Source organism: Phyllostomus hastatus, unplaced genomic scaffold, assembly GCF_019186645.2.
Source record: "Phyllostomus hastatus isolate PE091 unplaced genomic scaffold, TTU_PhHast_1.1 phas_contig_159, whole genome shotgun sequence".
Taxonomy (NCBI): Eukaryota; Metazoa; Chordata; class Mammalia; order Chiroptera; family Phyllostomidae; genus Phyllostomus; species Phyllostomus hastatus.
Window position 1 is genome coordinate 35,305,133 of NW_025333640.1, and position 14,304 is coordinate 35,319,436.

A 14,304-nucleotide genomic window follows, 5' to 3' on the forward strand; every position below is an offset into this window, starting at 1 on the left:
GAGGTCCGCACGGGAAAGGCCGCCTGTGCTCTTCTCAGCTGTACAGGTAGAAGTGCCGTCTGCCCTGGCATTCTCAGACCCATCTGTGTTCAGAGCTGCACTGTAATCGTTCTCTGCACGAGGTTCCCAGGGCCACCGTACTGATGACCTACTGATGAGAATAGCTCAAAACAACAGAAGTTTATTCTCGGGCAGTTCGGGAGGCTAGAAGTCCAAAACCAAGGTGTCGGCAAGACGAGGATTTCTCTGAAGGACAAGGAATATGTTTTTCTAACATTTGCTGGCAACCCTCTCTGCATCCCTGGCTTGTAGACCCCTCACTCCAGTCAATCCCCGCTTCTGATGTCGCATGGCATCTCCCTGTCTTCACACGGCTGCCTCTCTCTGTGCCTCAGCGGTGCCTCCTTGTCTCTCCTTACCATGACACCCCAAAGACCACCTCTCAACTCGATTACTTCTGCAAAGACTCTATTTCCAAATCAGGTTACATCCTGAGTGCCGGGAGGTTAGACCTACAAAATACCCTTTAGAGGAACATAACTCAAGCCATAAATAACCCTCTCATAATGCACATTTAGATGCAAATCTCATAATTCTTAATAGGAGCTTTTTCAACAGCACCCCCCCCCCAAAACTTCTGAATACTGTGTAAAAATAAAAACCAAATAATTCCTCAACGATGAAAAGGGTACTTAGTAACACTGACACTTGAAGTTTGCTATAATCACACAAGCTGCTTTTTGTTGTTAAAAGAGAAAAAAGGTATAAAAAAGTTTCTGTATTTTAGAAATAACAATAACTTTGAAAGCAAATATTATGGGTAAGTGGTGCTACAAAGCCCCAAGAAAAGAACAGTTCCTAAAACTTGGTATGGAGGACACTACCCACACTCTGTGTGTGTTCGCTCACATGCACACGTATGCACGTACTTTATTTGCCTCTGTGCCTTTGGGAAAATGGAAATGGTCTGAAATCAAGCGAAAACAGATGGCTGAGTGGGCCTCGCGAATCTCATCTATCTCAGGGAAGTTTAGAAGTCATTGCGCCATGGTTTCAAGAAAAATCTGTGAGTTTTTAAGCTTCTGCACTTTGTCCTGTCTATTTCAGTGCAGCTCAGAATATTTACTTGTGAGATCTTCCAAGTCCAGCCTCTGAGAAAGTCTTGCAACCTAAGTGAAACCGCGCGGGAGCCTCCGCCCAGGATGCTCTTCCTCGTGAGCCAGACCCGCGCTGCGCACTGACACAGCACGCTTCTGTGCCTCGTGTTCCACTGGCTGTATGTCTGAGTTCTGTAAAAGTTGAAGGCAAATAATTTCGTGCTCACCAGAAGTGCTCACTGTTCTTAAAAGAATGCTGCATTAGGCCTCTTATAAAGCAATGAATCCTTTGTGAATAGTTCTACTGTAGAGACGTAAATAATGGTTGTTCCTTACATGAAGAGCCGCCTGCCGTGTGTGTTACAAGGACTGCCCGTCACGTGGGTAACGTATTAACGTGACAAGCCTCGCCTCCCTTGGAAACATTTTACACTCAAAGGCCAAATGAATCTTCCTGTGACAAGATTTCCCAATGGTTTCTGACTGGCACCGAGGACGTCTTGTAAGCTTATCCCCAAGCCCGTAGGAACTTTGAATACGCTCAGTCATCCAGCTTGACCTTTCGCTCCTTCAGTCTTTCCTGCATGGGATTCCGGCCCCGCTGTCGATTCCTGTCCCCATCCTTAGCATCCTCTGTGGACTGGCTGGCATTTCCTGCTTCACGTTTCCTTGGATACTGGGTGCCTACTCTGTGCTTACTGTAGCATGCACACAATAATCCCTCCACTGTGTGAATGCCTATGGTGTTTATCACCCCCCATTTGACTTCTCTTATTTTCTTCCTCCTACAATAGCTGTATTGTCCACAAGTCTTCACTATGTACCAGTTTGATCATTTCTGAGGGTCATAATTTATGGACTTTCATTGTGCCCATCCATGCCTGGAATACAGCCCATACTCATTGCGATCGGAGAGTGGGTGCAAGGTCCGGCACATGGTCCAGGCACAGCACTGCACTAGGTGCCGTGCGCAGTGTGCATAAGACCCGGTCTCTAGCTCAGATATAATCTGCTGGGGAGAAGAGAGAGACTCGAGTGAACGAACATAAAAAGGAGACTCTGAGAAGGGCAGTAAGGAGGCTGTAAACAACGGGAGGGGCAGGGGACACGAAGCAGACTAGGTGGCTAGCAGGAGTTACAGACGAGGAGAGGCTTTGTGGGGAGGGTGGTGTTCGGAATGGACCGTGAGAAGCCGTTAGAATCTTAACGGGCAGTAGAGGAAGCCACTGTGGATGTGGGGACCAGACTGAGCATGCAATCCCTGCGCGATTACTCCCGTGTTGGTAGGAACTGAGCCATACGCAGTTGTAAACAGAAGGCGGTAAACCTAACGCTGGTGAGCATGGGCGATGTCTTGAGGACCGAGTCTGGCTGAGAATGAACAAATTCTCTGCCTTGGTCTCAACTTTGTAAACTAGGAGGTTCCGGAAGAGATTTTTGTTTTGATTGGTAACACTGAGTTGTTGATACTGCAGTTACACTGGGCCTACATTAATCCTACATTAATTGAAGAGCAAAGGCTGCATTCACCAAACTCAGGATCTTGCCACGTTACTCCCCGAAGCCATAAATCAGAACAAACCAGCACACAGGCCAGTGGGCTTCCTCCCAGACATCAGGGAATTTCACCTGAATCGAAGAAAAGAGCAACAGTGAATGTTTGCAGTAAGTGCCCACGTTTTTCGCAAAGTAGTTACAAGCATCTCCAACCAGATAGATTTTTAGGTTTCTAAAAATGACTTAGAAACCCTCATAGGAATCACGGGAAAATCGTCTGTGGAGTCACAGGATGCTGTGTCCACTGGTCAAGAGGACTTCTTCAGTCTGTTTTTCTCTGCCTGGTTCGGTCTGTTTCCGAGCGTGTCCTCTACGATTCAGGAGACTTTTATTGCTTTCGCATATGTGTGGCTCTTCTGAATTTTTTTCTGATATCCAACCTAAATCTTTTTTCTGTCTTGACTCTATTTCACCATACATGTTCCAAGGCTGCCAAGTCACAGGGGCCTGCACTCTGATTGCTGAGATTTGAAGTTGCTCTTGATTCCAGTTTTCTTCCTTTTTTTTTAATCCATTAGCCACATTCTTTTTAGCCGCAGAAGAACAGATGTTGAGCTTCTAATAAGAAAAAGCATGAGTCTCCCAGGAAAACACCATCTCCTGCATCTATAAGCAAGATCAGAACAGAGCTGAGATTCTAATATTTGACTAAATTCTGCTGAGGAGATGAAACTTTCATGGTTTCTTTTGTGTATGTTTGCTAATGTTTTAGTCTAAAATAAATGAGCAAGGGCTTTTTAATGTTAAAACATATACCTTCCCAGCAGGAGCAATCAACTGGGCCTCTTACCAAACCTTGGAAATTCTCTCCTGTGATGAGTTTGCCATGCCTGTGAGCCTGACCTTTATTATTTGCTACATACAGAGCAGGGAGGAATAGAGGAGAGCATTATCATTCCTAAATCATACGAAGTGTTCTCCGTCTGTGCCATGTCATAGAAAAATAAAGTTTAAAGTGCAATCAGGTACTTTGATAGGAAACCTCAGTCTTTGATTACTTCTGAGGAGGTGTATGCATTAATGTCAAATCACTTGATGTAAAAGCCCAGATTTTTCTATCAAAAAGCAGCTTTTATAGAACATTAAAATCAGATAGATAAGCAGTTAAATGCCTTGCTGCTTTGTAACTCTGGACCCCTGGTGTGTCTTCTGATGAATACATGAATGATTGACAACCACATTTTGAAACCGACTAGAAATTGGCTAGAATCACGGATACTGGATCATTTCAAGACAGTGGCATCTAAGTCAGAGTCAGGAGTCAGAGAAGCCGTTTTTAAAGCTCTTAGTGTCTGATCTGTGTTTTCATTTCTACTCTTTACTTACCCCAGCACCTAACACAGTGTCTTGCATAGAGCTAATACTCAACAAATAATGTATTTTTACACCAAAAGAATGAGAGATGAAGAAGCAGAAGCGGCAGGGACAAAAATTTCTTTGAAGAAATTTTGCTATGTAGGGAAGTGGTAGCTGAAGGAAGCATTGGGGGTCAAGAGAAGGTGCTCTTTTTTTTTCTTTTATGGGTGGGAGACGTCTCAAAACGGAAAGAAGCCAACCAGGACTTGGGCGTGATAAGAAGGAGGAAACAAGAGGACTTGTAAGACTATTGCTTGGGAGTGAAGGGGACCTCTGAGAGACTGTGGACACAGCACCCTATGACTCGCGTCTAGGGCGGCGCCAGTGTGTTGGGCAGTAGGGCCACCTCAGAATGCAAAGCAGTGAGTCCGCCCTGGGCGCTCAGCTCTGGCCCGACAGCTGTCCATAAGAGGGCAGCGGACCTATGGGGCAAAGAGCCCAGGAAGGCGATCCCTGGAACATAACAAGTCTGTCACACAGTCTTCAAAAATAAGAGAGGGAATGTGCCATGTCCTCCCCAGAACCTCGATGCTAAAATCTAGCTTAGAGACGCCCACAAAGGCTCCAGCATTGGGGATGTATTAGGGTCATGTGACCAGGCTTTGAGATCTGGAAGGAAAGAAGCAACATAGAAGCTGATCGAGTGTGGAGGAATGGTTGGCAGAGAGGGAGGTTATAGCTATTGTGTTGAAGCATTTCTTTAAAAAACGAGACTGGACCATTGTTATTATAAATAAAGGGACTCTCTTGGACTCACTACTACCACTATTATTCTGAAAAAATGATTGCCAATGTAAAAGAATCAAATTTATTCTCTGAAACTTTGGAGAGTTAGAACTAGTTCAGGGATAGAAATTCCAATCAATGTTAGGAAGAGCTCAACAACAAAGAAATTCCTGAGTTAGGTTCTTGAAGCCAGAACAGGGGAATAAGTGTATAACACACTATTAAATGATCTTAGACCCACCGTTTTCCACAGACAAGTTATGTGGCCCACCTCTATCCCTTTGTTCATACAGATCAATTTGCCACTCATCAATACAACTTCATTGTTTTAATAACAATTATAGCTAACACTCATTATATTCCAAGCTCTGTTCTAAATGCACTATTCATGTTGACCCATTTCATCTTCACAACAACCCTATCATCTTCATACAGTTGTCACCCCACTCTACAGATAGATAAACCGAGAACCAGGGAGACTGACCTGCCCAAGGTCACCCAGAGAGCAGGTGGCAGAGCCCTCATTCAAACCCAGGCATTCAATTTCCAGTGTCCATTCCCTTCAAGTGCTTCTGTCCCCTCTACTCTCCTACCCTTTCCTAGCCTCCTCTCCCCCCATGACAGTGGTTCTCAGACTTTAGTAATGTTTTAGAGTGACCTGGAGGGTGTCAGAACACTGACGACCGAACCTCACCCCCTAGTTTCTGATGCAGACGTCTGGAGAGGGGCCTGAGATTCTACCAAAGTCACATTTCTAACAGACTCACAGGCGCTGCTGCTGCTGCGGCTGCTGACCCTGCCACCCCGTGAAGCTCGCTTTGAGAACCACCAGCTCTGAGGAATCACTGTCAGTAGAGCGTGTGACTCCATAATCGGGAGCTGAGTGAACAGTACCCATCAGAGGAAGGCTATGCATTCCTATCAAAGAAACACAACAGTCCAGCCACTTAGAGAACAACGTTGATTTGTCTGTTGTACAAGAACCCGGGGCATCTCACATGAGGACTGTCACGTGCAGGATACAGAATGTGTCCCTTCTGTTGTCCCACCACTCTTTAGGACATTATTTTCTACATGGTCACAGCTGGGACTCTGCCACGGGTAGGTTCCCCCAGGTGGGAATGGCAAGGTGCACCCAATATACTAAGGTCCGGACCCAAAAGTGACACATGTCACTTTTACTCACATTCCAATTGCAAGAATTAATTCATCCGACCACAATAACTACAAGGGAAACTTAGAAGTATTCCATTATTATGCTCAAAAATAGAACATAGTGAAAATAAATCTAGTGGTTAATATTCAGTCTCCACTACATATATACTACCCTCCCCATTCCATCCAGATGACTTATCCACGTAACTGCCCCAGAGAGTACAATATAGTTTACATTCTCATAGGATCTAAAGCAGCCAGGAGTTTCATACGGGAGAGATGCAACAAATATGATCAATCAAATTACCCAGAGTAAGGTATTTAACTTCTGTATTTATTTAGTCACCAAAGTATACTAATGATAGCTGTCCTAGCCATCTTAAAGACATATTATAAAATGTAATTATGGAAAAATAAAAAAATTATTTTAATAGCTCTTGCATGATGTTAGGCAGTTTGTTAAGCATTTTACTTCAATCATTTATTTAATTATCACACAAAGCCCATTTCAGGTAAGAAACCCTGACTTTTTCAGGCAAGGAAAGGAAACCATATAAATATTAGATGATTGTTCCCAATCACCCAGCTATTGATGGGTAGAAATGAGTTTTGCACACACACAGATGTGACTGCACGTCTTTGTTTGAACTATTACTGAATCTTCAAAGACATAAACACGATAACAAATTATTCAATGTATGGACTGAGCCACCTTTCAAAGACAAGGACGTTACTCATGGCATGACTGTTTGGTTTGATGGCGCTCCCTAAGTGAATGCTGCATGAGTTCGTACGAGTCTGATCTGGAGGCATTTAATCCATCCCTTCTCCAGCCTCGCTGAGGGCCAGAATTATCTGGGGAACTTCTAAAAAAAAAAAAATAGCCCTGTCTGGACCTATTCCAGACCAATAAATCAGCATCTCTGGGGAGAGGACGAGGCATCCATATACTAATGTATGTTTTAATTGTATGGATCTAACCGCTGGAAAGGATTCAACTGATGAAGGGGCGGTCCTGCTGGCCCAGGAACCAGGCAGCTGGTTGGTAAAGAGCAGGTGCCAAGCCACACTCCATAAGTAAGCTTTAATCCTTCCCGTCTTCAAACCCAAGTGCGGTATTAAACGTCTTCAGTGTTTCCTTAAAGCCCCAGATGGTGGTCAGCACGCATCCCTCCATTCCGATCGGTTTTCTTTAACAACTGGGACTCTTCGACCGTGTCTCCACACTGTGACACCGGGGCACAGGAAGTTCTTTTTGCAAGGCCAAGCGAGACCGCGCCCTGAATTCCTCAGGGTGACACGGGGCACAGCCAAGTGCCAATGTTGTATATCAGCGCAACAGCGATCCAGCAGCGTTCAGGCCCCTGGTAACCCCCTGGGGTGTCTTCAAAGCCCACCGACAATTACAGCTCATTTCACATTCCCATTGTCATCTCTGCCATCCCTTCCTCTCCAGGGATGAAAGGGAAGTATTTCTTCGGGGAGAACAAAAGACCTAGTGACAAATACAAATTCTGAAGTGTACCCAATTTCAATATTTGGACGGTAGCAGAGTCTATCAGTTGCTCCTCAAAACCCATCCTCCCTGTCCTCCCCCGAGACAGAGCCCCTGGGTCGTGGCTGGGTGTGGGAAGGCACAGAATCAACACCGCACGGGAGTTCCGGGGGGCCCTGTGGCCAAGGGCCGGCCCGTGGAATGAACGTAAGCAGAAACAACTTGGGAAATTCCTGGGAAGTCACCTTAAATTGCGGGAGTAAGCATTTTTATTTCTCTTCTCTTCTTCCTGACGACTGAAGCGAGGGTACAACCACCAGGCCCCCCAAAGCCACCTCCGACGGAGAAGCAGGTGAGGACGGCAGACGAATCAGAAACAACGGCGGCCTGGGTTTCCATTCCCCGCTCCTTCACGCACTACATAGGGTGATTCTGTCTCTTGCAGAGGGACTGAATCCCAAAGAATACCTGGCCACTTACAGGAAAACTCACAAGGGGATTAGCAAACTACGACAGAAAACATTTACACAGTTAAAAGCAATCGTTTAAAACGGATACTTCAGGATGAAACGGAACATACTTTCCCAGCCTTGGTTGCTCCTTTCAGGAGCAGTAATGGGGAGAGAAAAGGTGCAATTCAGAGCGCTCGTGGAGGGAACCGGGAGAGTTTGAAATCACTTGATGTGCAAACACACTGTTGCTAGGTGACTGTTGTCTGCGAGCTGCTGAGGTGTGTTGGTACCTGGAGAAAAACATAAGTAGGAGTAATGTTTCGTTTAAGTTTACTCCTTAATGATGATGCTGCGTGATTATAAAATGGTGAACACTGCGTAAACAAGCCAGAAGAAGAAACTAACATTTTTTTTTCATGTCAGATCAAACAACTTTTCTTCTGAGCACAAATGACAATGTCCAGAGGGAGGAGGGGGTGTCAGGGCTGCAGCGGGCGGCTTCCTTGCTGACCCCTCATCCGTGGGCACAGGCCACTCTCAGAGGTTCCAGGAGCAGCTGCCACAAAACTCGGTTTGACCTTGTAACCCCTGCCAGAGCCTGAGTCCCTCAGGAAGAGGGGGGTCAGGGGCTGATGGTCCTTCGGCCAAGGGGAAGCCAGGCCGATTCCCGTGACAGTCTCATACCACATGTCCTGGACGAGCTGCACATGGGAGCTGAGGGGAAGACAGAGACACAGAAGTCCTCGTGACAGCGGAGAGAGAGGGAGTGGCCGGGTCAGCAGCAGCCAAGAGCCCCGCAAGCCGCTGCCTCAGATCAGCTGCCACCTCCCTCGCTGCTGCTGCTGCTGCTGCTGCTGCTGCTGGTGGAGACTCCCCCTCTCCCCCTCTCCCCTCCTCCCAGACCCTCTAACCGCCCTAACCAGCTCTCTGCCGAAACAGCTGAAAGCATCCACCGAACGCAAGGAGGGGTATTTGTCATCACTAAAGGTCTTGAGAACGGGGATCAAGTAGGCCCCAGCAGAGGTGAAAGGAAGTGGCGGGAAGGCCCAAGGCCCGAGCCCAGGGAAGCAGAGACTCGAATGGGAACACCGGCCCGAGGGCCAGAGCCAGGCCCGGGAACGCGGGCTCGCGCGCACCCTCTCCTCCTCCGCCCCTGCGGTGGATGACAGCGACCCCACAGCTGGCGAGACCACGGAGGTCGAAGGACAGCCGCGCCGCAACAGAAACGTCTGGATCGACCCTTCCGCTAGCTCCTACTTTACCTGAAGCCTCAAACAGGACTCCGACCCGTCTAGGGGAAGGAAACACGCAAGGGCGTCGGTCCGGAGCAGCCAGAAATGGAGGCGGGATCAAAGCAAGAGCACGTGCCGGCTGGGGGACCGCGGGTCTCTTCCCCGGTCTGCAGTGACTCCAGCTGCGCGATGGAGGACCAGGCGCAGGCGCCAGTGGTGCTTCCAGCAAAGCCTCACTGGTCTCCCACCAGGCAACGGGGTTTGCAGCGCTGTAATTACTAGTATTTGCATTTCTGAAAAGATCGGTTCACACACCCCGAGTAATAATTCACCTCCCAAGGATTTGCTCATTATGTCGTTACTCCATCCCTCTGCTCTTTCAAAACCTCGTCTTTGTAGCTAAGCATGAAATCATCTCCTGGAGTTTCCGGAGCAGGTCTTTTTCTATTTGTGTGATTGCAAACAGAAACTCCTTATTCAAGAAGGAAAAGGCTATTAAACCAAGTGAAGGTCTTTTCTATGTTAAAGTAAAAAAAAAGAGAGGAGGAGCATGACTGCTCCCTGCGGCGAGGCCACGGTGGGGGTGTGGGCGACGCACAGCTCCCTCGGCCTGTCCGGACGGGCACGTTGCCGGCAGTCAATATAAACGTCAATTTGTTAATAATCTCATTTGCAATGTGTTTGGTTATTTTTTATTATCTGCTTATTGTTTTGGAGTGCCCAGGCTTGTTTTCTAAATGAAATTCAAATAAGTTATTACAACCTCGAGCTGTTACATTGCGAGGTGCTGATTTGAGAATTCTCGATCCTGAAGCAATGACTGTGAAGTCCACCTCTGGCCGGAGCGCGCATGGCCTCCTGCGTGGGCACCCACTCTGGAGCCTCGGTTCCGTCAGCGGCCTTTTGGGGGAGGAGTTGAGGCCGGCTGTGTTGAAAAAGAATCCTGTATTTTTTGCCATTCCCACTATCGCCTCCCTACCTTCTGCCATGCCACGATCTGGACCTTTTTCTTGTATAAAAACATACTGAACCACAGCGCACTGCAGCAATTTCAGCGATTCTCTCCCTCAGCCCCCTCCCCAGGCATAAGTTGTCCCAAAAGCATCCCAATTGCCTTCGTGACTACAAGACACATAGAAATTACCATCCAGCACTCTGCACGCACCCCCCGGCATTGCTAGGAAATAAGGCAGAAAAGCCATATTGAGTCATCTTATTGGATGTTATCAAGAAGCAAAATGAACTCATTATTATTTCCTTTCTTTTCCCAAGGATTTGCAATTCCTGGATGAAACCTGGATGACATCAAAAGGCAACCCTTTGGAAAGTGGCCTGTGCTTCCCCCATTCCATTTGCCCTAAGTGTTAATTGACTTTGAAAAGGCAGTATATTATCTTTTTAGACAAAAGAAAAGGAGAGACCTGATTTGTGAACAGCAGCATCCTACAGCATCAAAGCGTTGTTTAAATCATTGCCCAGCAGATCTGAGAACAAAATTATCCAGGAGAGTGAGAATGGATTTATTTCAAAAAAGGCAGAACAGCCTCAGAACGAAAGGGGGCCACTGCCATCTAGCGGTAGAAGCGGTGGTAGCCAGCCGTGAGCTCAGCCAGCCTGGCCAGTACTTTTCCTGCGTGGTCCCTGGGCAGAGGTCACCTCCACCTACTCTTCGTTCTAACGGAAACTTGGTCGTGGTGGGGACACATGGACGTTGTGAGATTACTTCTCTCCTAGCAAGATGCTTGCCTGACAGGTGCAGCAGAGCTGGTGTGGGTGCCTGCGTCGTCGTGGGAAACGCCTTTGCTCTGACACTCCCAGCATCCCATGCGGTTGCCTTTAGACCCCTGGACCTAGAATCGCGCACCTATTGCTTCCCACACTTTTATGATATTTCTTCCTTACAGCATAATTTAACATTTCCTTTAAAAAAAATTTTTTGCCATTCGCCTAACTGTAGTTGTGATGATGTTCAACATATATGAAATTAAAATAGCCTAGAATAGTATGAAAACAAAAGTAACTGTAGCTGTTTAAAAAGCCAGAAGTGGAGACAGTATGAGACTCATAGAACTTACGGGGATGGAAGGCTAAGAAAAACAGGGTATTGGTGTTTCCATCAATATAGAAGCCAGGTACAGCCGGAAAACAGGAGTTACTACAGTGTGTTATTGGTGGCTTTGGACATGCAGTTGTTTAATTTAGAATGTAAGTTTAATTTAGAAGTAGAATGTAGTCCACAGGGAACACTGAAAGACAAAGTGCCTTCATCCTGTTCTCAGCCTTGAGGAAAGGAGTTTCAGGGAACTGTAATTCCAGTCCCCACACTTTATATCATTATTTAGTGGTTATTTAAAATTCAATCTGTGACTTTGAGCCAAAAAAGCAATATTTCCTCCCACTGTGTCCATAAAATTCCTATTTTAAAGGACTCCAGTTTTCCTTCAGTTTCACCAACACTGTCTCAGCAGAGAATAATAACCTATCACATGAGTCTTGTCGGCGTTATAATTGACTTCATCAGACTAAAGGAAATGGCACCGACCAGTAATTATCATTGAGAATGACTTTTAATTTGAAACATGTGTCTGTGGCTCTGCAATACAGGAAAGCAGTAATGCTAGTGCCTCATTTAAAAAAAAAAGAATTGAAATAAACAACCTTTAGGGTCTCTTTTTATTCCAGGAGTTCTAGTTCTATTACCACATAATCATGTGGTTAAAAATCAGGTATGATCAAAAATAAAATGATAAATGATTGAGGATAAATAAATGAATGGTGTAGAGCCAAAGTTTTATCCAAGACATTCTCTGATCAGAAAATTAGTCATAATTAATTACTATGTTAATATGGGGGAATCTCTCTATATAATAATTTATGATATAAGTATGGATAAAATTTATCCTAAAAAACTTTTTATATTGAATATATTCATATTTTTTATTCCGTAGTTTTATAATGAGAACTCTAGACACAGATTTTCTTTTATTTACCCTTCTTGAATGGATTCACTAGCCTTCAATGATTTAAGCATTGGTATCTTATCAATTCTGAGAAATTTACAGCCATCATTTTTTAAAATATTGTATCTCCTCGTTTTCTGAGTCCTCTCCTTCTGGAATGCTGACTAGACAATATCCTACACCTTCTCACTCCGTATTCCACAGTCCTGAGGTCTCATGTTTCTCATCTCTCTGTCTCTTAGCACCTCAGCCTGCGTAACTTCTCCAGCTGTGCCTTCCAAACCGCTGATTTTCTCTTCTACTGTGTCCACTCTGGTATTGAATGTGCTCGTTGAGTTTTTAACTCAAACCATTGCATTTTCCATTTCTAGAAAGTCTGTTTGTTCATATCAGCTTAGTCATTTTTATTATCTTGCTCATTATTCATTTTGACATATGTTTTATTTCTATAAACACATGAAACATGCTTATTTTCTGTGCGTTCTCTAATGCTATCAATACCCGAAGGCCATGTGAACCTGATCCTACCGCCTCCTGTTCCGGAGAGCTCTCCCTTTCTTATTTTGTTCTTTTGTGTTTGGGGACTTGGGCTGTAGGCTCATATTTCCTTGGGATAGCCACAGGAATTCCTTGAGAATGTACTGGATTCCTTCAGAGATCATTGTATTTTCTTCCTCCTAAAGCACGTCAAACTCACATCATTTCAAACCTACCTAAGGAGTGTCCTGTGTCCAGAAGTTTCAAACAGACCCCTTTCCCTTCACACCAGGGCCAGACCCAGGGAGCAGGGGTTTCCCTCACTGTGGGAAGAGTGGCAAGGTGAGGAGTATTGGTTCAAAGTTTTATTTCATCCTTACACTGAGGATACAGGGCTTTGGGATCCCAGTTTCATATGGGGTGCCTTTTTGAAATCCCAATGTTTAGTAGGTCTTAGAGTTTTTTTCCCACTTTCCATGCCCTGAAGGGACATAAAAACTAAAATTAGATCACCTCAACTGGGCAGTATTCTCAGAGTGGAAGTTGTCCCTATTGTTCCAGTCGCCTGAGTTCTCGTTTTGGCCTAGGTTTTGCCTGAGAATTTCTCAATTCCGTTGTTTTGAGCCAGGAGGTCTGTCAACGCATCTCGATGGCCTTACTGCTAAAAGCAGAAGTTCATTTATATTGACTCTAACCAAAAATCTGCAGTCCGTGCTTTGTCTTCTCTATGACTCTACTTCTGGCTCCAGATCCCTTCATGATTTTACCGATCTTTCAAAATACATCAGATTATGCCATTTTCCCCTTTGACCCGTTCGACATCGGTCCGTTGCAGCAGGATGAAGGTCGGTCTCCCTGACGTGTCGTATGATACAGGCGGAGGTTGCCCACCTCTCCAGCCCCTTCTCTGCCAGCAGCACCACTACCGCTATCACCCCCACTCAGTCGCACTGAGTCACTCTCGCTCTTTCTGCCCCACGAGCTCTCTTAAACCTTCCCACGTGTTCGCGGCCAGAGCACTGCTCTCCTAGTCTTCCGCCAAGTTTCGGTTTATCTACCACCACCTGCAGAAAGCCTTCCCTCAGTCCCAAATCCAGGCTGAGTCGTGCCTTTCCTTGGTACCCCCAGGGGGCCTTATACCCAGTTCCCTTTCACAGCTTTTGTCATCCTGTTTGTGTTTCTGCAACCCCCCCCGCCCCCGCCCACTGTAACCCAGCCTTTTGAAAGGCAGATATATTGTCCTGTTCCATTTATACTTGGCATTTTACCACAATCCCTGTAACATAACAGACACTCAGTGAATATTTTCTATATAAAAATTAAGTATCTTTTAGCTTTTACTTAATTGTAAACAAAGGCATCACTTATGCCCGGGTATTTCTATGGGACTGAGTCATCAATTAATTATTGAATAATACAAAAACATGGGGATTTGTATTCACGTTAAGGACATTGTTATCTCAGAAACTTATTTTTATCCTGAAAAAGCCATCTTTCAAAATAGGAAATACAGATCCGAAACTCAGTAAATGCTGTTGCCAGAGGACATCAAATCATAAAAGCTTTTGGGAGTGTACTCCTATTGTCTATGAAGATGATTTAATTCCTTCATTATAATTCCTGCCGCGTTCAAAGGAAACAAGGTAAAAGACTCATCGGAAGGTCTTCCTAACTGAAATCTTAGGAGACGGTGGTAATTTGACATTCATTAGAGCAACAGCTGAAATGATTAGAGGCAGACAGACCCTAATCGAGCCGTGTCTAAGCAAAGGGAGGAGGGGCGGTGTGATGTCCTTG